We start from the raw sequence: 23,817 nt of genomic DNA, 5'->3' as shown, positions 1-23,817 counted from the left end.
GCAAGGTGTTTCCACCATAGGCCTATTTCTGACACCTGGGGTTACAATATGTTCAAGTTAAATTCAGTCAGTAAGGACTTATTGAGTTGGGAATTTGCATTCACCTCCTGAGTTGAGTTGATCTGGAATGGAATTCACCCCCGAGCCTGCTGACTCCCTTACGGCTTAGGAGAAGGGCTAGGGTTTCCATTTATGACTGGACACACTATATCTGCTCAGACCGCATTTAGGAAACAGCAGTAGCCTGGAAGGTTACTGTTATAGGTAGTATCACTTGCCTGACTGACTCTCCACCAGTGGCTGTGGGACGGGACTGTTTTGTAGAGGGCCTTCGTCTTGAGTAAAAAATACGAGGCTGATATTTTGTGATACATTCCATCAAGTCTCGGTATATATAGTGTAACTAATTTTAACATTCTGTCTTGAAGAACTAATGTTTAGCTTATTAAAAAAACATTTTCCCATCTCAAGAGGTTAATTCAAAAAATGACAATAGTAATTGTCTAAATGAAATAACATGGTTGATTGTGACAGGGTTGATCTGTCTGTTATGGGTAACAGGGTTGACTTGTTCTGCTTGAACTCATTCAGTTTTCCACCACAAAACACCTGAAAATGGTTTTGTTTTTTAATTGAACCAGTTCACCTTATTTTACAATGATTTGACTATTAAGATATTCAATGTTCCTTTTGAAAAACATGTTTTAAAAAGGAAGTTTTGCCATGTTGAATCGAGAAGTTAGTTCACGTAACAGGGTTTGACACTAAAATTAGGGACAGTATTTTTGTTTTCCTTCAAATGAATCACTAATCACATGAAATAATCTTCAGAAAATACTTTTTTTAAGCAAAACAAATTAACTAGGGCTTTACAGTAGCTAGGTGTTCATCCATTTGGCAATAGATTAATATAATAATTTTAATAATTTTAATGTGAATATTCTACAATCCGCAAAAAAAGAAAAAATGCACATTTTCCCACCAGTGGTGTGTTTCCACGGAATGGACTTGTTGCAGATCAAAATCAGTGCGTGATGATGTAGTACACACAAAATGTACTTTTTTCAGGACATTTTTTCATGTACCTAATACAAATCTAAAGTTCAATATGTTTTCATTACATTTTAAACTCTACCTATAGTTTTTCATTTAAAAAAAAAACAAATAAATAGCAAATGTGCCTACTCTGGTCTTGTCACCTACACTCTAGCCAACAGCTTGCAGACACAGTGTGGGTAGACTGTGCAGATTGTCTAGCCCAGTGCTTCCCAACCAGTGGTACTGGGAGTCATGGGGGTACTTGAGAAGACTTATGAGACCATAGGCTTACTGGTCAAATGGGACATGAAGGGTACTTCAGGGGTGCTCCGGGAAGAGCAAAATTCAGTTGGTGGTACTGTAACCAAAAAAGGTTGCGAACAACTGGTCTAGTCTACATGATGAGTTTATTATGGATAAGTGAGAATATTTGTTTTTGTCAAATGGCAGTCAAGCATTGATCATCATGTCACCAGAACGCTCTATTGGAAAGCAGCATCAAGCTCACCACTGTGCACTCTCTACCCTGTGAAGTTCATAACTTATTTCATCTGTAGCTTAATAACAACATGGTTTCCTGAGTCGTATTGGGAGGACCACTCACCATATCATCGCGTGACTCCAAATTTACTTCGATATGGTGGTTATTATTTCAATATTTGTGCATGAAGACGTTTCCACCGCCATTTCCCTCATAATTAATTTTACCGAAATAGAAAGATCCCACCATGTTGAACCAACAAATTATCTGTCGGCATTTCTAAAATTGCACCGAAACTTCCAATTTCCATCACAGCTGTTGTGATTTTTTTTTATTTATACGATATGACTTTGAAGAGATGGCAATCTAAGCCCACAGGAAAGTTTGTGTCCTCAGGCCTGGAGGGAAGCAAAAGTACTTCTGCTACCCAAGAATAGCAAAGCACGGCTCAAATAGCTGACCAATCAGTCTGTTACCAACCCTTACTAAACTTTTGGAAAAAATGATGTTTGACCAGATACAATTTCACAGTAACTAAATTAACAACTTTCAACATGCTTATAGGGAAAGGCGTTCCAAATGTAGGCCTGAGGCACTTAGCCTACACAAATGACTGATGATTGGCTGAGAGAAATTGCTAAGCTTTTGTGGGAGCTGTTTTGTTAGACTTCGGTGCAGCTTTTGACATTATCGATCATAGTCTGCTGCTGGGAAAATGTATGTGTTATGACTTTCTATCCCTTCCTATATTGTGGATGGAGAGTTGCCTGTCTGACAGAACACAGAGGGTGTTCTTTAGTGGAAGCCTCTCCAACATAAGTCAGGTAGAATCAGGTATTCCCTAGGACCCTTTACTTCATTCAATCTTCACTAATGACCTGCCACTGGCACTGAGTAAAGCCTGTCTTGTCTATCTGCGGTATGCTGTACACATCAGCTACCACAGCAAGTGAAATCATTGCAACACTTAACAAAGAGTTGCAGTCAGTTTCAGAATGGCAACAAATAAGTTGTTCCTAAATAATAAATCAATAAAAGCATTGTATTTGGGAAAAATCATTCACTAAACCCTAAACCTCAACTAAATCATGTTATGAATAATGTGGAAAAGTATCAAGTTGAGGAGACTGTACTGCTTGGAATAACCCTGGATTGTAAACTTTGATGGTCAAAACATATTGCTGCCACGGTAGCTAAGATGGGGAGAAGTCTGTCCATAATAAAGTGCAGCTCTGCTTTCTCTACATTGCTATGACAAAAAGGTACTTCTGTCCCTAGTTTTGTCGCACCTGGACTACTGTCCAATCATATGGTCAGGTGCCACAAAGAGGTACACAGGCAAATTACAATTGGCAGAACAGTACAGAACAGTACGGCTGGCCCTTAGATGTACACGGAGAGCCAGCAAATCTCCTGGCTCAGGGTGGAGCCTGCTTGTCTTTGTGAGAGTTATCGACATGTTAAAATCACCGATCTGTCTGTTGAAGCGACCAGTGCACAGCTCAGACACCCATACATACCCCACAAGACATGCCACCAGAGGTTTCTTCACAGTCCAGAACAGACTATGGGAAATGCAAAGTACTACATAAAGCCATGAATACATGGAACTCTATTCCAAATCAAACCAAATCAAGCAGTAAAATTAGATTTGAAAAACTGATAAAACTACAATTTATGGAACAGCGTGGACTGTGACGCTAGTCCAATTGTGCGTCGCCCCACGGACCTCCCAGTCGTGGCCGGTTACGACAGAGCCTAGGCACGAATCCAGGGACTCTGATGGCACTCTGATGGCACAGCTGGCGCTGCAGTACAGCGCCCTTAACCACTGCGCCACCCGGGAGGCCCCTCCTGAGTAACTTTCTATTAAGGTACCTATACTTTTACTCAAGTCCAGCACACACCTACATTTTAAATATTGTTATTTTGCTGTATTGATTTTGTATTGTAGATATGTTATGGTAGAGTACCGGTAGTGTGTAATAATGTGTTATGTATTGTTTTATTGTTTGTAATTGTGATTGGACTGCATGAAGAGTAGCTTCTGCCTTGGCAGCAGCATATGGGGATGTGGAATAAAATACCAAAAAAAATACTTTACTCGCATAACAACTGTGCATAGAAATGTGGTTAGTGATTGAGGTTGAGGTTAATTGGGCTAAATTATTCCTAGTCGCATAGAACGCACAGACCACTATGCCACAATAATCAAAAATATTGAATTTCCCTTGTGGTCTATATTAAATACGACTTCATTTAATATAACAGGCGTTTAAAATGAATATTGGTGCACAATTTCTACTTAAAATATGGATGCAAAAGGGAGTCATTTCGTGGAACAACCCATATAAGACCTCTGATGAAACCGTTCTGTTTATCGGCCATATGTATACACTTCGTACATTATATATAGAGCAGACACGTTTCTCCATTACATGTGTTAGAATGACATTTGTTTGATTCATTATACGTTATGAACGTACAGCACTACTGACTAATGTAAGACAATATGGAAAGCTGATGTAACTACAGTGGTACTTCTCTTTTCACCCACAAGGTGTCAGCAGTAACAAAGGAAATACAGCTTAGCCTCCTTTGTTCGAGAGCAGCTCAGATGGTCATATTCAGTCATGCCAGACAAGAGACCTAGTCCAAAAACCAACCCGGTACCACCTGCCCTAGCCCCTACCATCTTCACTAGCCCCCAAGCGTGCTGTGTTAGCAGACCTGAAGGAACTGGATAGATAGCAATATGGCATTGAAGGGCTCCCCTAAAGTCCTCTTCATCTAATTACCTTCTGTCCCTAACATTAAAGAGACTACATGGATAAATGATGGTTAGGTGAAGAGATAAACACATATAAAGAATTGGTCTGTTGAAAGCAGATTATGCCTAGATGATGGAGAAAAGACAATGTGTGTTTTAGTTGGGTTGATTCTGTGTCAGGGCATACAGGTTTGAATATGTGTGTGTGCTCCGCATCTCACTCATATCATGAATTGAAAGGTTGTGTGCAGTGTTTGTATGCGCGTAAACAGCTAAAGTCGGGAAAGGTTTGCGCTCCCTCTAGTGGATAGATCTACATAAACAAGCCTGGTGTCGTATAATCTGTCGGGAAGGAATGTGATGCGTGGGCTAACGAGCAGCAGTAAATTCCGGTGTTTGGGTTTTTCGTCTCTGGTTATTTGGACAAATCACAATTTAGCAGGTGTTAGCGTCTCTCGAATTTCGGAAGAGGAGGGGACATTCAGCCGATAATTTGCAAAGATAGAGAGGGTGGAGCTCCTCGTTCCGGTTCCAGTTCCTCGATCTAGCATCTCTTGATCCCCTTTCTCAACAAGTATGGATCCAGAACTTAATCGAGCAGCTGACCAATTACACGAGGCTTTATTTCTGGGTTAACGAGATTCGCCTCCCTCACGAGCTTCAACATCCACCTGGTTCTCGACATCTCCTCCGGCCCAGTGTCAAGACAAGACAACACGTATTCTTTCTTTTTTTATGAAGGCAATGTGTTTATAGGGTTTGGGTGTTATATATTTGACTCTGAATGTTCTATTCTATAAAAACACTTGGGCTACTTCTATGCATATTTTCATAGTTCAAAATGACCTACTTTTGCAACAACAAAAAAAGAAACGAGCTGCGGATGATTTGCAGTGGAGAGGTGAGTTGTTTTAATGAGACAGTTTAAATACTACTCCAATGACTGTAACCCTAATGATTCTTAAATTAAAGTTCTGAATATTCCCCTTTGTTCGTATTGTTATATAACCTCATATAGTCCATCATGACATGTAAGAGCTCACTCTAACATACGAGTTACAGTAGACAGGCTACCTCAGCACCAGCACCATCTCTTCAGCACCAGTCAGCGGTCCACTGAGATGACAAAAAAAGGTTTGGGTGATGAGGGGGATGCGGTTGCTATTGGAGATCTTGACTCCATCACGTCATGGTGGGAGGGAGGGGGAGCTCATCCGTGTGTGAGAGAGCGAACAGGAGAGAGAGGGGGGGGGGTATAGAGAGGGAGGGAGGGAGGAAGGGCATTGAGGAGGAAGACAGTGAGTATCAATTGACAACCAGCAGTGTCTAAAGGCGCTCGACCGGAGATGGTCCCCCCAAACACGGGCGCAGAATAGTGGTCGTGCAAGGCTTCTGAGGAGGCAAGAGGACAGCCGAGGACGCCGGCGATGCATGCGTTCACTTCCGAAAAATCTAACCTTTCAGAGGATCTCTCCTGTCAAATGGGATTATTATTTCTGTCGGGGGTTAAAGGGAAGCTGCCAGCTGCAAGTCCATGCACATTAATTTATCCGATCAAAAACAAGACGGAGCACTCACTTTCTCCATAAAGGTAAAAATGAAATCGGTTAAAAATAGGTTGTTTTGCCATATGCACGAGGGATTCGTTTCCTTTATTTATTATTAAACACCGCGCCCTGATCGGTGTAGCTCGGTAGGCAGTTTGGCTGTCGTGTGCTCGGCTGCTGTTTACCGACTTGATTTTAAAACATATGGGTCAATTTGGATAATTTCTCCTTCAAACAATAATACAATGTTTTGTGTTGTTTTGGGTTACTTTAGACTTTGCATGCAACTGTTGAGCTTGGGTTTTCTGGTTGAGAATAATATAATTTGCAGGTTGTCGTCGGCGGTACCAAGCATTCTTGCCACCCAGCTTCTCTCCTGCGCCTCATTGTTCACCGGAGAGGCTTTATAAGGGACCCCTCGCTGGTTGGCGATATGTCGCCCCTTTGTTCCTCATCAGTTTGTGTTGACACCAGCCGGTGCTTTCGGCACGTCTGTCATCGTATGTATTCTTTATTTATTCTTAATAACCAATCGCGCCTATATTATGCTCGTTTTTTTGTTTCCTTTATAGGCATATATCGAGCGTCAGTTCACCCAATTGCCATAAATCGGGCGATGACATGACACCAGGTGGCGGGGCGGATAGTCTATTTAGATTACTCTACAGACTATTGGGTCGCTTCGCCTATTAGGCACCTGCTTTTCCCATTAGCATTGTTGGGAAAAAAACATGAAATATTCACAGATTTTTTTACATTTGTACACACGTTAATATGATGTGTTGACCCATTTAAAAAATCCTATAAGGCCAGAAAAATGCGACCACACTTTCAGGAAGCGTCTATGCTTCTGAAATATAATGCTGGCATCGATTTACCTTGCATTGACAAAAAAAGCGCACCTTGAATACTTAAACTAGCCACCATGCTTTTCTTGGTTTTTTAATTCCTTGCAGACAATGCAACCACCAGGCCTTCAGGCAGCAGTTTGGATAGCTCCTATCATATCAAATCCAAGTTTAGGCTTAATTGTCCCCCCCCCTTCCTTCCTTTCTCTTTAAACAGATGGTCTCTTCATCCCTTGAGGGGCATCATATGTAGGCTGGTGTTCATTCCAACCACTTTCCACGTCTCTAATTGGTTCAAATTCACACCCATGCACCCATTCATATTCTGAATTAGATTTGAATTTTAAACTGATAGATGTTTACTAAATATTTACATCTGGCAAATGAGACACTATGACCAGCTATATTTAGGCATTTTTTTTCTCAATCTTTTTTTCTCCATTTCCCTGTAAAGAGATGAAGATATCATCAGCCGCACAAAGTGAACCTACTCAGACAGTAATACAGAGAAGTGTTTTTACAGTTACAGTGAGATTACATGTTAGAACACTGTGTACTGCACTTCTAGTAGGAGCTTTCTCCCATGAACCATCTCTCTCCCAGATTGGTTTTTGGTGACTTTTTTTATGGGTAGACAGATACAGCTGGTGAAACTGAAACCAATGCCTCTGGGTAGGCCTAGGTCTTAGATTGGTTCTGAAGAACGTGGACCTGGTTCTCAGTAGTCTTCAGTATAACATATGAACCAATCCTGTGCAAGAAACCTGAGAAGCAACACGCTACATACCAAACAGATAGGATTGGATTTGCAGTAATCCATTTGCAATTTGAGTTTTCTCTCCATCACTTGCCTTCAATCTCTTTCACGTCATCAGCTCCATCAGACACGCATCAAAATCATGTCAACGTTGAAGTGATGAGTGAGCTCTGTAGAAAGTTGGATTTCAGGTCAGAATGCACTTCCTGCTGCTGTGTCTCCCCAGGTCCTGGCGGGAAGCATTGATTTACAACAGCTGATCACACGCTTCTATTTCTATTTTTCCTCCTCATGTTGTGTCTTTAAGTCCTGTGGGCTGCTGCTGGTTAGTCAGAGGCCCATGTTCCTGGTTACCTGCAACCCCAGGACTTGTGCATGTCAGGGGCACCAGCGTGAGGGTGTGTGAGTCAAAAGACTACAATATGATGTTACTTGTCTGTTTATCCACAGTACCATCCAGACTCAGAGGAATCTTTTGTTGCATCTTTCAATATTGTAGCCATCATGCTCTTGGCATATTACACTACCATTCAAAAGTTTGGGGTCACTTAAAAATGTCCTTGTTTTTTGAAAGAAAAACACATTTTTTTGGTCCATTAAAATAACATCAAATTGATCAGAAATACAGTGTAGACATTGTTAATGTTGTAAATGACTATTGTAGCTGGAAACTGCATATTTTTAATGGACTGGCAGTTTCATTAAATAGTACCCGCAAAACACCAGTCTCAATGTCAACAGTGAAGAGGGGACTCCGGGATGCTGACCTTTCTAGGCAGAGTTCCTCCGTCCAGTGTTTGTGTTCTTTTGCCCATTTTAATCCTTTCTTTTTATTGGCCAGTCTGAGATATGGCTTTTTCTTCACAACTCTGCCTAGAAGGCCACATCCCAGAGTCACCTCTTCACTGTTGATGTTGAGACTTGTGTTTTGAGGATACTATTTAATAAAGCTGCCAGTTGAGGACTTGTGAGGTGTCTGTTTGTCAAACTAGACACTCTAATGTACTTGTCCTTTTGCTCAGTTTTCCACCGGGGCCTCCCACTCCTATTTCTATTCTGGTTAGAGACCATTTGCGCTGTTCTGTGAAGGGAGTAGTGCACAGCGTTGTACGAGATCTTCAGTTTCTTGGCAATTTCTCGCATGGAATAGCCTTCATTTCTCAGAACAAGAATAGACTGATGAGTTTCAGAAGAAAGGTCTTTGTTTCTGGCCATTTTGAGCCTGCAAACGAACCCACAAATGCTGATGCTCTGGATACTCAACTAGTCTAAAGAAGGACAGTTTTATTGCCTCTATAATCATAAGAACAGTTTTTAGCTGTGCTAACATAATTGCAAAAGGGTTTTCTAATGATCAATTAGCCTTTTAAAATGATAAACTTGGATTAGCTAACACAACGTGCCATTGGAATACGGGAGTGATGGTTGCTGATAATGGGCCTCTGTACGGCCAATGTAGATATTCCATAACAAATCTGCCATTTCCAACTACAATAGTCATTTACCAATTTGTAAGTCGCTCTGGATAAGAGCGTCTGCTAAATGACTTAAATGTAAATGTAAATTTACAACATTAACAATGTCTTATCTGTATTTATGATTAATTTGATGTTATTTTGATGGAAAAAAAGTTGCTTTTCTTTCAAAAACAGGGACATTTCTAAGTGACCCCAAACTTTTGAACAGTAGTGTATATCACAAGACCACTGCCATGTGGGTTAACCCAACGGCACTGTAGTCAGTTCTCCTGCACATGGAGCAAATAGTTTGCAGGTTTGTTTCCAGTCAGATCCAGCGACCAGAATCTTCGTTTATATGCTCAGAACCTCTGTACTTCATCCAAAAATGGGGTTCATAAGCACACCATAAAATACTTTTTAAAAGTTTTTACACAGCTCTACAGGACCTCCTTGGTAGATTAGAAGACAGGAGAGGAGACCAGGGGAGAGAATGAGTAGAGGAGTGTGGGGGTCTGGAGTGTACTGTGGATGAGTGAAAGCTGTGAGATGGGTTGTGACTTGATTGATGCCCTTCACCAGATGAATCAGACATTGTGATGTGTCAGCACAGATTAATAATGCACACTGCTTCGATATACCTCTCCTTTACCTCTCTATCCCACTTCTCTCTCTTTTATCTACCTTTCTCTGTTTTTCCCTCTTCTTATCTCCTCTCCACCCTGTCCTTTCATGTTCTTTCATACATGTTTTTCTCCTGTCTTCTCTCCTCTCCTGTTAATTTCTCTCTCTCTTCTTTCTATCACTTCCACCTCCTCTCTCCTTTTTTTCTCCTCCCTCCCTCTCTTCTCCCTCTCCCCCCCTTTCTCCCTCTCCTCCCCTTTCTACTATCTCTCCTCTTTCCCTATCCACTGTTACATTAGGATTTATTTTTCTTCATTTTGCAATATTCTTCCTATCAGATCTTTACTCTAGCTCTGTTGAAGGGGCAATGTATATGTTAATGTGTTGATTTGCAAGCCACTGTGAAACGCTCTAACGTGGAAGTAGCGAACTGGTCGCACTGGGGTGCTGTTGCTGCCCTGTCACCGAGTGACAGAAGTTATAAAGGGCAGGGAGATTGAGTGACAAGATGGCTGACGTGATAGAAACTTGCAGACGGTCTCATCAGACGTGGAATGGAGGCTGTGGTTGGCAAAGAATATTCGAGAACGTTCTAAAGAATGCGGATGAATTTGCCTGTTGTTTTGGGCAAGGAAAGTGTTGGGAAAGAGAATTAAGCTTCTTTGGTTTTTGGGCTGTAGAACAAGGCTATTTCCGTTGTACAAAGAAAAGAAAATCCTCTTTCTGATTGAGAATCCCTTTTTGGCTCAAGAGTAAGGCTAGTAAACTCATTAATGTCTCCTGGATGGCTGCCGAGACCTAGAAGAAAAGAGAAAATTAATCAGTATCCAGACAGTAATGACTTGTTTTGATGAAATCTGTCCATGTTAATGCTTTGACCTCAACTGTATCACTATCAGCTATGGATTATGGCTACTGCTGTCTACACTGGTCTGTCTGTACATGATTATTTCATATCCCTATCTGTGTGGGCTGGGCAGATTTCAAAGGTTATGACTCTATTTGCATAACATCACCTCTCACGACGACAGGTCAGAAGGATGGAGACGATTTGGGTCCTGCAAGAGTGGTGGGGGAGTATATATAATTGTAATTTTTTGGGGCCAGATATTGCGATTATGAATTGATATTTTCAAACACGGGTGAAAACGTGGTAATTCCATCAGGGCAGAGAACATCACTTCTAAAATGAGATCTTAAGAAAGAATAAAAAACTGTGCTAACTGAATACAAAACCAAATGAAACAATATTTTCCAACATTGATATAGGCTACAATGATATAGGCTACAATGATATAGGCTACAATGATATAGGCTACAATAATATAGGCTACAATAATATAGGCTACAATGATATAGGCTACAATGATATAGGCTACAATAATATAGGCTACAATGATATAGGCTACAATAATATAGGCTACAATAATATAGGCTACAATGATATAGGCTACAATAATATAGGCTACAATGATATAGGCTACAATGATATAGGCTACAATGATATAGGCTACAATAATATAGGCTACAATAATATAGGCTACAATGATATAGGCTACAATGATATAGGCTACAATGATATAGGCTACAATGATATAGGCTACAATGATATAGGCTACAATGATATAGGCTACAATGATATAGGCTACAATGATATAGGCTACAATGATATAGGCTACAATGATATAGGCTACAATAATAGGCTTATTACAACTACATATTAATAAACATATTTTTTTTTACATAATCATCAAAATATAGTATGCTATAAGCACTTATTAATTAGTTAATGAATAACATTGAGTTCCTATTTCCTATTTGACCAACATTGAGTTCTTAAATAGCCTAAGTTAATTATTTATTCAGGCAGCCATAAGAAACAGATGGAATAGGAAGCGTATGATTGTGTAATTATGTATACACTCACCAACAAGTTTATTAGGTACACCCATCTACTACTGGGTTTGACCCCCCTTTACCTCCAGAACAGCCTGAATTCTCAGGGGCTAGGATTCTACAAGTCGGTAAACGTTCCACGGGGATGTTGGACCATGCTGACGGGATGGCATCATGCAGTTGCTGCAGATTTGATGGTGGTACACCACCGCCACCAGCCTGTACCGTTGACACCAGGCAGGATCGGTCCACGGACTCATGCTGCTTACGCCAAATCCTGACTCTGGCATCAGCATGATGCAACAGGAACCGGGATTCGTCGGACCAGGCGACGCTTTTCCACTCCTTAATTGTCCAGTGTTGGTGATCGCGTGCCCACTGGAGCCCCTTCTTCTTGATTTTAGCTGTTAGGAGTGGAACCCATTGTGGTTGTCTGCAGTAATAGCCCATCCATGACAAGGACCAACGATGTTTGAGTTCCCGAGATGCCGTTCTGCACAACACTGTTGTACTGCGTCATTATTTTTTCTGTTTGTCAACCCTCCCCCCCCTCCCCCATGTTAGCTTGCACGATTCTTGCCATTCTCCTTCGACCTCTCTCATCAACAAACTGTTTTCACCCACGGGACTGAGACTGGATTCGATTTTTGTTTGTCGCACCGCTCTTGAGAAACCCTAGACACTGTCGTGCCAAGGAGGGCGGACGTTTCTGAGATACTGGATCCGGCGTGCCTGGCACCGGCGATCGTACCACGCTCAATGTCGCTTAGGTCAAAGTAATTGAATACCTTGATGTCTGCCTGCCTGCTTCATGTATGTGATTCACTGTACATCGGTGCACTCCATTTTTGTGAACCATTTTAGTGTATCATCAAAAGACAGTATGATAACCATTATTCAGTCTGAATGGTATTTGGTATGCACCAGGCTGGCTGAGATGTCTGGCCGTTGTGAGGACGGGGGTGATTTGTCAGTCTGTTATCTTTGGCAGCTCTTTAATTTGTCACAGACACACACACACACACTTGCCCAGAAGTGCGTACGGGCACGCACACACTGCACACACACAGCCGCAAGGACACACACACATTAACAACAGAGAGCACGGACATGCACGCAACCCACACTTGCGCGGCTGCAACAACACACACTCATGCGCACACACAAACACTCTCTCAGTCTCCCTCTCACTGACAGACAGGACAGAACCATCGAGCGCACTGTCTGTTTTTCAACGTCATTACTTTTGGCTTTCAATTCGATTCACATCTTTTCTGTCCCTCAAGGCAAAATCTCATTTTGGCGTCACAAATCTCTCATCTCCATCAGGAACCAATGCAATGAATGGCTCGCTACTAGTAGAATTGCTCAAGATGGGTGCATGACACACAGGAGGTTGGTGGCCCCTTAAATGGGGAGAACGGGCTCGTGGGAATGGTGTCAAATACATCAAACACATGGTATCTAAATATAATCATACACTTTAGTGCACCATTAATGAGTATTACAATGATGTTAGCCTGGGTGCCAGTCTGCTCCGGCTCTCATGTTTGCCTTGACAATGACAGCAATGGAGTTGGCAAGTGCACAAACAGATCTGGGACCAGGCGACAATGACATCAGTGTGGTTCTTAATTTATGCGAGACCATGTAGCCAGCAGCGCCTGGGATAATTAGATCTCAGAGGAGAGGACAGGGATCATGTGACCAGGCCTAGCCAGGTGTCGCCATGACAGTCTATATCGCCATGACAGTGTGTGTACTCAGAAGGGACGGAGCTGGGTAAACATACAAATGTTATACCAAGGAATTAATACACAGAATATCGATGACAGAGGTTTTACAATTAGAATAATCTAAATCTAGCCTGCATGATCTGGACAGCAGAGGCCAAAAGCACTACTGAATGAAGTAGGCTCTGCCTACACATTTCAAATAAAGGAAAGGGGATACCTAATTAGTTGCACAACTGAATGCATTCAACCGAAATGTGTCTTCCGCATTTAACCCAACCCCTCTGAATCAGAGAGGTGTGGGGGGGGGGGGGGGGGGGGGGGGGCTGTCTGAACCGACGTCATCGGCACCCGGGGGGGCAGTTGTTGATGTTGGGCGTTAACTATGTTGCTCAAGGGCAGAACGGCAGATTTTTCAACTTTGGAGGCTCGGGGATTCGAACCAGTGACTTTTCGGGTTATTGCAGTGCCTATCTGATAAATAGTCCTCATCTTCCTGAAAAGCTTGATGTGTCTTAATAATGACATGGAAGTGAGTGAAGATGATCAAGGCCGTCTCTGTTGTCAGGGAGCTTCCATTGTTCTTTCTTCCATCTTTTCTCCCCTCCTCCAGAAGCTACTTCACTAATTGGCTGCTGTTGCTCCCGTCAGAAGCATCTCAGGTTTCACTGTGTGGCTCGCTTGATGGGTTTTTAATCGTTCATTTGCTCAGGAATGAGGGGAGGCCTGCTTCACAAATGGCACCCTATTCCCTATATAATGCACTACTTCTGACATTTTGACAAGGGCCCATAGAGCTTTGGTTAACAGTAGTGCACTACATAGGCAATAGGGTGCCATTTGGGATGTAGACGAGAGCTCTGAGGAGTATGGCGGCCGCTCAGCTCAGCCTGGACATCTCATTAACTCCCCTGAGAGACACGACAGACAGACAGACAGCAGAACAGAACAGGACTGACTGAGCCTCTACTGTAAAACTAAAATGGAGGGCGCGGGTGGGAGGGAGGCAGTGATAGAGAGAGGGACAGAGACAGAGAGAGACAGGGCCCGGTGCCATCTTGGTTATTAAAAACATGGAGGGAGGGAGAGAGAGAGAGAGGGTTCGTCACTAGTTACCACAGCCACAAAGTCTTAAACCCTGCCTATTTCAACTATTTATCTTCTTAAAATGTGATTTTAAACCTCACCTTAACCCTAACCTTGATCCCACTGCTAACCTTGTGCCTTGCCCTAACCTTAAATTACATTTGAGTTTTCACTAATTTCTACGACATAGCCATTTTCACTCTGTGGCTGTGGTAACTGGTGGAAACCAGAGAGAGGGAGGGATGAGAGTGTGTGTGTGTGTGTTGGTGGATTGACAGATGAATACATCTATTTTCACAAACATACCAGAATATTGCATAAACATGTTATTAATATACACTATTTTTCACTAGTCTATCTGATTACTTTTACTCATTGAATCAGTAGGAGTACTGTCAAACAGATCAGCATCCACATGAACTGCATGTAGCCAGTCCTTATCTAGAATACAGTATGTAGTACATACTGTATTTTATTTAATGGTGCTCCGTGTACTGTGCTGCCTCCAGCATGGATCCAGGTTTCTGGCAGTAGGAATACTGCATACTAAGTGATAATCTGCATGAGTTGCATGTAGTTAGATATGCAGAACATACAGTAGGCACTGTAGCTACTGCACCCAGCTTGTATGGAGGTATCTGGCAGGCTCAGATATGGTAATTGACCCACGAGCTGACAAGGTCTCAGCCATCAGGCTGCTTAATGAGCCAATGAACAGACAGACAGAGTTAGACAGACCAAGGGCCTGTTTTAGTGATAGAGATCGCAGGGATGTAGAGGATGACAGGACTGAAGTGTGTCTCTGGTTGTCGGTAGGGGAGATTTGCCTGTTTCTCTCTGTTAAAGCTGTTTATCCCCCAAGAAAGTGATGTTTAGTCACAGGAATTAGCATAATCTCCCTCTGTCGGTGAGAGTGTGTTTTAGTGTGGGCGTGTGTGTTCGGTTTGTGTGTATGGATACGCCTATGTGTGAATGTGAATGTTGTGATAATGATTATTGTTCATGCACAGCTGTATATGGTTAGAAACTTCTCTTTACAATTATGATAACATTTCAGGTCCATTTCTGTTAAGCATGTTGAAAACAGCAATGGTTCCCGAACCTTTTTCCGGTGTGGCCCACCTAAAGCTAATGGGAGTTTTTGGCCACCCACCAAGCCAACAGCAGTGTGTTTATACTGTATATACTGTATATACAGTGGCTTGTTAAAGTATTCACCCCCCTTCAAATTTTTCCTATTTTGTTCACCTTACAACCTGGAATTAAAATAGACTTTGTGGGGATTTGTATCATTTGATTTACACAACGTGCCTACCACTTTGAAGATGCAAAATATTTTGTTGGGCGTAACAAACAAGAATTAAGACAAAAAAACTGAAAACTTGAGCATGCATAACTATTCACCCCCAAAGCCAATACTTTGTAGAGCCACCTTTTGCAGCAATTACAGCTGCAAGTCTCTTGGGGTATGTCTCTATACGCTTGGCACATCTAGCCACTGGGATTTTTGCCCATTCTTCAAGGCAAAACTGCTCCAGCTCCCTCGAGTTGGATGGGTTCCGCTGGTGCACAGCAATCTTTAAGTCATACCACAGTTTCTCAATTGGATTGAGGTCTGAGCTTTGACTAGGCAATTCCAAGACATTTACATGTTTCCCCTTAAACCACTCGAGTGTTGCTTTAGCGGTATGCTTAGGGTCATTGTCCTGCTGGAAGGTGAACCGCCGTCCCAAGTTGGATGGGTCAAGTTGGATGGGTTCTCGAATCTCTGGAAGACTGAAACAGGTTTCCCTCAAGAATTTCCCTGTATTTAGCACAATCCATCATTCCTTCAATTCTGACCAGTTTCCCAGGCCCTGTCTATGAAAAACATCCCCACAGCATGATGCTGTCACCACCATGCTTCATGGGAATGAAGAGTGGTGTTGGGTTTGCGCCAGACAGCGTTTTCCTTGATGTCTAAAAAGCGACATTTTTGTCTCATCTGACCAGAGTACCTTCTTCCAAATGTTTGGGGAGTCTCCCACATGCCTTTTGGTTAACATGAAACGTGTTTGCTTATTTTCTTCTTTAAGCAATGGCTTTTTTCTGGCCACTCTTCCATAATGCCCAGCTCTGTGGACAGATACTCCAATCTCCGCTGTGGAGCTTTGCAGCTCCTTCAGGGTTATCTTTGGTCTCTTTGTTGCCTCTCTGATTAATGCCCTCTTTGGCTGGTCTGTGAGTTTTGGTGGGCGGCCCTCTGTTGGCAGGTTTGTTGTGGTGCCATATTCTTTCCATTTTTTAATAATGGATTTAATAGTGCTCCGTGGGATGTTCAAAGTTTTGGATATTTTTTTATAACCCAACCCTGATCTGTACTTCTCCACAACTTTGTCCCTGACCTGTTTGGAGAGCTCCTTGGTCTTCATGGTACCACTTGCTCGATGGTGCCCCTTGCTTAGTGGTGTTGCAGACTCTGGGGCCTTTCAGAACAGGTGTATATATACTGAGCTCATGTGACAGAGGATGTGACACTTAGATTGCACACAGGTTGACATTATTTAACAGATGATGTGACTTCTGGAGGTAATTTGGTTGCACCAGATCTTATTTAGGGGCTTCGTAGCAAAGGGAATACATATACACGCATCACTTCTCCGTTTTCTATTTATTTTAAAGATTTTTTTCATTTCACTTCACCAATTTGGACTATTTTGTGTATGTCCATTACATGAAATCCAAATAAAAAATACTTTTAAATGACAGGTTGTAATGCAACAAAATAGGAAAAACGCCAAGTGGGATGAATACAATGCAAGGCACCGTAGATATATATATATTTTCTTTTTTACCAAGGACTGACTAACCCCGTTGTGAGCCTTGACCTAAAAGGCACCAGCAGCTAACCTCTATCTGGGATCATTTTGAGTGCAATAACTTATCTCATTCATCCTAAAATCTGTACTCCTAACAGCATATCATCTTCCCTCTTCACTGGGATGTTAACAGGTTAAAAGGGGATAATCTGGGATTGACCAAACCTAGGTTACCATGGTAACAGACATCACAAGGTCACCATCATATTCTGGACCAATCCGTTTGATTGGAAAGTCATATGTATCCAATCCGCATTATATGCTACAGTCTACCATAAGGCCACCACTTCAATTGAACAGCCATATTGTGGTTTTTGCCTATTCTGCATATAAGGCCTGGTTGCGTGTGAATAAATTGTTTCCCTTCCGCTCTTGTAATCCGGCCTATATGTACTTTAATACCATTTGGTGCTAAGTTTTCCTGCCAGTCCATCTGTTCGCTTCATTCTGAGGGCACACACGGTCAATGAGCAGATGTCACTTGTTCTTCTGTGTCCCCTTTTAGCTGAGTAGGCTTACAGTACAGTACAGTACAGTACAGTACAGTACAGTACAGTACAGTACAGTACAGTACAGTACAGTACAGTACAGTACAGTACAGTACAGTACAGTACACCACTCCTTTAGAGGTATTATGACCAGTGACCACATCGCTGCACTAAGCACTTGACTACACCACCTATGCAAATCAGGTTAAACCCTTTGGTGGGTTTGTGTGGGATGTTTGGGTCTGATATGGATAAGGTCCCTGGTTTGAGTCCCTCTTTCACGGGGCAATAAGAGGAGGCATGTACAGGTACTATGAGTATACCTTGAGAATGCAGCCAAGAGAGTACAGTTTATACCGTTTTTGACACCACGGCTACAGCCACTGCTGAGCTCAGCCTCAGGCAGGGAGGTCTAAAGGCTCCTGTTATGGTTACTTAAGTGGTTGACAGGAAATCGAATTCTGAAATTGGTTGAAGAAAAACGAGGCGTACAGCATACACGCCTGCACGCACACTTGCACACACACACATGCACACACACAAAGTCACTCAGGAAGCATAACACACAGTCGTTCTAAGCCCTACAATGCCCATTCCGCCTCACCAAACCCCAGGGAGGGACGATCACTAAATGCAGCATCCACCACAAGCCAAGCTTACGTTCCCTATGGTTGTGGGGGAACTTGTTTTTTTTCTCATATTCATTCTCGGAAGTATGATTTGAGGATCACTCATCCTGGCTCGTAGCTTAACATGAGTAAATGGGGTAATCTCTTGACGGCTTCTGGTTCCGAATGTTTGAGGTTGATAACGTTCCTCGTTCCCAAACATTCCTTCCTGTAGGAACTGGTATTAGTTCGTCTAACGAATATGTTATTGCCAGTGGGAATAGCTAATACTTCGGATTTCTAAATACTGCTATATAACTCAGTGGGAAAAAACCTTAATATAGACGCTTTGTTCAGGCACCCTGGTCTGTAGCTTCATTGATATGCAGCAAAGTGAACAGTGCTGGTACTAGGAGACTGGCGGTTATGTCGTTTTGTCAGAAAGAGCTTGGATGACTTGTGAAGTGGGGATCACAGGAACATAAAGACAGCAGCTCTCCTGCTGAAAACGTAACCGAGGCCGATGCAGCAGCACCCCGCCTGCCGTAAGCCGTACCTCATCCTGCGCCACTCTCATTCCTGGCTCCTCCTCTCTCTGTGTGTTTGTGTGTGTGTGTGTATTAGGGAGAGAGAAAGTGAATGTTGTGCTTTGCATGTGTGTGTGTGGTGTGGGTGTGTGTGTGCGTGCGTGCCTGCCTGCTTGTGCGCATTTGTGTGTTAGTGTGTGTGTATGTGTGTTTGTATGTGTGTGTATCCGTGTGTGTGTGTGTATCCGTGTGTGTGTGTGTGTGTGTGTGTGTGTGTGTGTGTGTGTGTGTGTGTGTGTGTGTGTGTGTGTGTGTGTGTGTGTGTGTGTGTGTGTGTGTGTGTGTGTGTGTGTGTGTGTGTGTGTGTGTGTGTGTGTGTGTGTGTGTGTGTGTGTGTGTGTGTGTGTGTGCATGCGTGCATGCATGAATGACTGTCTCTTTGCCAACAGGGTCTTGGGTCATGTAGATCGTGCTGCTCCAACAGTCTGCTCCACCACCACAGGAGATTCTATAGCCCACAAATACACATTTCCTGTGCTAAAAATGATTTGTATTGTATGGAACTATACATGTGTGTATATGAATAGTTTCACAATATGTGTACTGTATACATACTACAATATAAAATCTCTAATGGAAGCGAAGCACCGTCCAACAGTGTGTGTGTGTGCATGCATACTACTGTATGTGTGTGGTTTTGTGTATCCTTATATTCTGTCACTAAACTCAGAAATCTGTTCAACTGTATTGGTCTAAAGAGACTATCCTGTAGCTATTAACTGCTTTAGCTAGCTGTCTCCCAGCTACTGATGGGCTGTAAACCTGCCCAAGGAAACAGATCCTGCCTGTGATCTCAGATCTCACTGGCTGCTTTGTTGTCATGGAGACAGGGCCCGTAGAGGCTGCCTCAGCCCGACTGTGGTGAAAAGCATGCTGGGTAAGAGGGAAGGGGAGGTGATAAAAACAAAACATGTTATCTCACCCACAGTGGAACGGGAAAGGGTTGTTTTCCTCAGTTCAATGTGTTGATGCTTAGAATCATAATAGAGTAATTTCCCTTGATTTGCTCTTTAGATTCCCCACGAGGTATACTCCATGTCTGGCAAACTGAAGATAACTTAACCCTAACCGGGGTGGGTCTCATACAAAGGCTGCGTCTGTCTGTCTGTCTGTCTGTCTGTCTGTCTGTCTGTCTGTCTGTCTGTCTGTCTGTCTGTCTGTCTGTCTGTCTGTCTGTCTGTCTGTCTGTCTGTCTGTCTGTCTGTCTGTCTGTCTGTCTGTCTGTCTGTCTGTCTGTCTGTCTGTCTGTCTGTCTGTCTGTCTGTCTGTCTGTCTGTCTGTCTGTGTGTGCGTGGCGTGCGTGGTGGGGGTGGGTGTCGCTGTGTGTGCATGTGTTCGTGTGTGTGTGTGTGCGTGCATGTGTGGGGGGGTGGTGTCTCTGTGTGTGCATGTGTTCGTGTGTGTGTGCATGCATGCGTGAATGTGTCTGTCTGACTGAGAATCAACCCCACACATGAATGGTCTCAGGATGCTTTACTGTGTGTCGTTGTGTAGTCACACATACCCGCAGGTCATGTTGACTCATTCCCTCCTTCCTGTGTTGTTGCAGGTCCGCTGGATGGTCACACTGAGGATTCCACAGAGCAGGCCATGATGCCTCAGCCTCAGTCAGGGCTGTAGAAAACACACAGAGGTAAGGACTCACACACATACAGTCGTGGCCAAAAGTTTGGAGAATGATACAAATATTAATTTTCACAAAGTCTGCTGCCTCAGTTTGTATGATGGCAATTTGCATATACTCCAGAATGTTATGAAGAGTGATCAGATGAATTGCAATTAATTACAAAGTCCCTCTTTGCTATGCAAATGAACTGAATCCCCCAAAAAACATTTCCACTGGATTTCAGCCCTGCCATAAAAGGACATCATGTCAGTGATTCTCTCGTTAACACAGGTGTGAGTGTTGACGAGGACAAGGTTGGAGATCACTCTGTCATGCTGATTCAGTTCGAATAACAGATTGGAAGCTTCAAAAGGAGGATGGTGCTCGGAATCATTGTTCTTTCTCTGTCAATCATGGTTACCTGCAAGGAAACACGTGCCGTCATCATTGCTTTGCACAAAAAGGGCTTCACAGGCAAGGATATTGCCAGTAAGATTGCACCTAAATCAACCATTTATCAGATCATCAAGAACTTCAAGGAGAGCGGTTCAATTGCTGTGAAGAAGGCTTCAGTGCGCCCAAGAAAGTCCAGCAAGTGCCAGGACCGTCTCCTAAAGTTGTTTCAGCTGTGGGATCAGGGCACCACCAGTACAGAGCTTGCTCAGGGATGGCAGCAGGCAGGTGTGAGTGCATCTGCACTCACAGTGAGGCGAAGACCTTTGGAGGATGGCCTGGTGTCAAGAAGGGCAGCAAAGAAGCCACTTCTCTCTGGGAAAAACATCAGGGACCGACTGATATTCTGCAAAAGGTACAGGATTTGGACTGCTGAGGACTGGGGTAAAGTCATTTTCTCTGATGAATCCCCTTTCCGATTGTTAGGGGCATCCGGGAAAAAACTTATCCGGAGAAGACAAGGTGAGCGCTACCATCAGTCCTGTGTCATGCCAACAGTAAAGCATCCTGAGACCATTCATGTGTGGGGTTGATTCTCAACCAAGGCAGTGGGCTCACTCACAATATTGCCTAAGAACACAGCCATAAATAAAGAATGATGCCAACACATCCTCAGAGAGCAACTTCTCCCAACCATCCAGGAACAGTTTGGTGACGAACAATGCCTTTCCAGCATGATGGAGCACCTTGCCATAAGGCAAAAGTGATAACTAAGTGGCTCGGGGAACAAAAAAATCGATATTTTGGGTCCATGGCCAGGAAACTCCCGAGACCTTAATCCCATTGAGAACTTTTTTATTTATTTCACCTTTATTTAACCAGGTAGGCTAGTTGAGTAAGTTCTCATTTACAACTGTGACCTGGCCAAGATAAAGCATAGCAATTCGACACATTCAACAACACAGAGTTACACAAGGAATAAACAAAACATACAGTCAATAATACAGTAGAAAAAAAGTCTATATACAAAAAAAGTCTATATACAGTGAGTGCAAATGAGGTAAGATAAGGGAGTTAAGGCAATAAATAGGCCATGGTGGAGAAGTAATTGCAATATGGCAATTAAACACTGGAATGGTAGATGTGCAGAAGATTAATGTGCAAGTAGAGATACTGGGGTGCAAAGGGGCAAGATAAATAAATAAATACTGTATGGGGATGAGGTAGATAGATGGGCTGTTTACAGATGGGCTATGTACAGGTGCAGTGATCTGTGAGCTGCTCTGACAGCTGGTGCTTAAAGCTAGTGAGGGAGATATGAGTCTCCAGCTTCAGTGATTTTTGCAGTTCGTTCCAGTCATTGGCAATAGAGAACTGGAAGGAGAGGCGACCAAAGGAGGATTTGGCTTTGGGGGTGACCAGTGAGATATACCTGCTGGAGCGCGTGCTACGAGTGGGTGCTGCTATGGTGACCAGTGAGCTGAGATAAGTCGGGGCTTTACCTAGCAGAGACTTGTAGATAACCTGTAGCCAGTAGATTTGGCGACAAGTATGAAGCGAGGGCCAACCAACGAGAGCGTACAGGTCGCAGTGGTGGGTAGCATATGGGGCTTTGGTGACAAAACGGATGGCACTGTGATAGACTGCATCCAATTTGTTGAGTAGAGTGTTGGAGGCCATTTTATAGATGACATCGCCGAAGTTGAGGATCGGTAAGATGGTCAGTTTTACGAGGGTACGTTTGGCAGCATGAGTGAAGGATGCTTTGTTGTGATATAGGAAGCCGATTCTAGATTTAATTTTGGATTGGAGATGCTTAATGTGAGTCTGGAAGGAGAGTTTGCAGTCTAACCAGATACCTAGGTATTTGTAGTTGTCCACGTATTCTATGTCAGAGCCGTCCAGAGTAGTGATGCTAGACGGGCAGGCAGGTGCGGGCAGTGATCGATTGAATAGCATGCATTTCGTTTTACTTGCATTAAAGAGCAGTTGGAGGCCACAGAAGGAGAGTTGTATGGCATTGAAGCTCGTCTGGAGGTTCGTTAACACAGGTTATTTAACACTTGTGGTCAATCCTCAAGAGGCAGGTGGACAAACAAAAACTCACAAATTCTGACAAACTCCAATCATTGATTATACAAGAATGGGCTGCCATCAGTCAGGATGTGGCCCAGAAGATCATTGACAGCATGCCAGGGCAGATTGCAGAGGTCTTGAAAAAGAAGGGTCAACACTGCAAGTATTTACTCTTTGCATCAACTTCATGTAATTGTCAATAAAAGCCTTTGACACTTATGAAATGCTTGTAATTATACTTCAGTATTCCATTGTAACATCTGACAAAAATATCTGAAGACACTGAAGCAGCAAACTTTGTGAAAATATATATTTGTGTCATTCTCAAAACTTTTGGCCATGACTGTACACATGCAGACACGCATGTGCACCAACACTAATGATGGGGGGAAAAAATCTATACAATTACATATCGGGAAATTATTTTTGACTATATATCATATCGTATTGACAATTTCGCAATATAATTAATGCAACAATTAATGCAATATAACTCTTTCATTGCTTGTTCTCCTGTTTATTTTCAAATTGGGAGGCCATTTCTTTTCAAAGTTCTTTTCCCCGTGACTGATCAAAACTTGTTTTCTCATGGCTTTGTCTTGTCCCTCTGCAGTAGACAGACTGTATATACTGAACAGAAATATGAACAGAGCATGCAATCATGTAAGCAATTTTACTGAGTTACAGTTCATATAAGGAAATAAGGACATTTTTATTAATGAATTAGGCCCTAATCTATGGATTTCACATGACGGGCAGGGGCCCACCCACTTGGGAGCCAGGCCCACCCACTGTCCAGGCCCAGTCAATCAAAATGAGTTTTCCCTCACAAAGGGCTTTATTACAGACAGAAATAGTCCTCAGTTTCTGGGTGACTGGTGACTGGTCTCAGACGATCCTGCAGGTGAAGAAGCCGGATGTGGAGGTGCAGTGGTTGTGAGGCCGGTTGGACACACTGCCAAAA

The 23,817-nt window shown here is 42.9% G+C and overlaps 1 protein-coding gene across 7 annotated transcripts in view; it reads left to right on the top strand.

Annotated features, from left to right (window-relative positions):
- The first annotated feature begins 4,641 nt into the window (after positions 1-4,641).
- Positions 4,642-23,817, top strand: part of LOC124041538 (receptor-type tyrosine-protein phosphatase S-like) — a 111,577-nt gene continuing 92,401 nt past the window's right edge. For 5 of the 7 annotated variants that reach the window (XM_046359242.1, XM_046359240.1, XM_046359241.1 and 2 more), the window contains exons 1-2: positions 5,566-5,880; positions 20,328-20,411. The gene's annotated coding sequence lies outside the window, so the exon portion shown is untranslated. Of the gene's footprint in view, positions 5,191-5,565; positions 5,881-6,167; positions 6,337-20,327; positions 20,412-23,817 lie in introns of those variants that run through there. The other 2 variants (XM_046359237.1, XM_046359238.1) reach the window with 2 other exon arrangements.

This window comes from Oncorhynchus gorbuscha, linkage group LG08, assembly GCF_021184085.1.
Source record: "Oncorhynchus gorbuscha isolate QuinsamMale2020 ecotype Even-year linkage group LG08, OgorEven_v1.0, whole genome shotgun sequence".
Classification (NCBI taxonomy): Eukaryota; Metazoa; Chordata; class Actinopteri; order Salmoniformes; family Salmonidae; genus Oncorhynchus; species Oncorhynchus gorbuscha.
The sequence above is the reverse complement of the archived record's forward strand: the minus strand, read 5'-3'. Positions and strand labels throughout refer to the sequence as shown.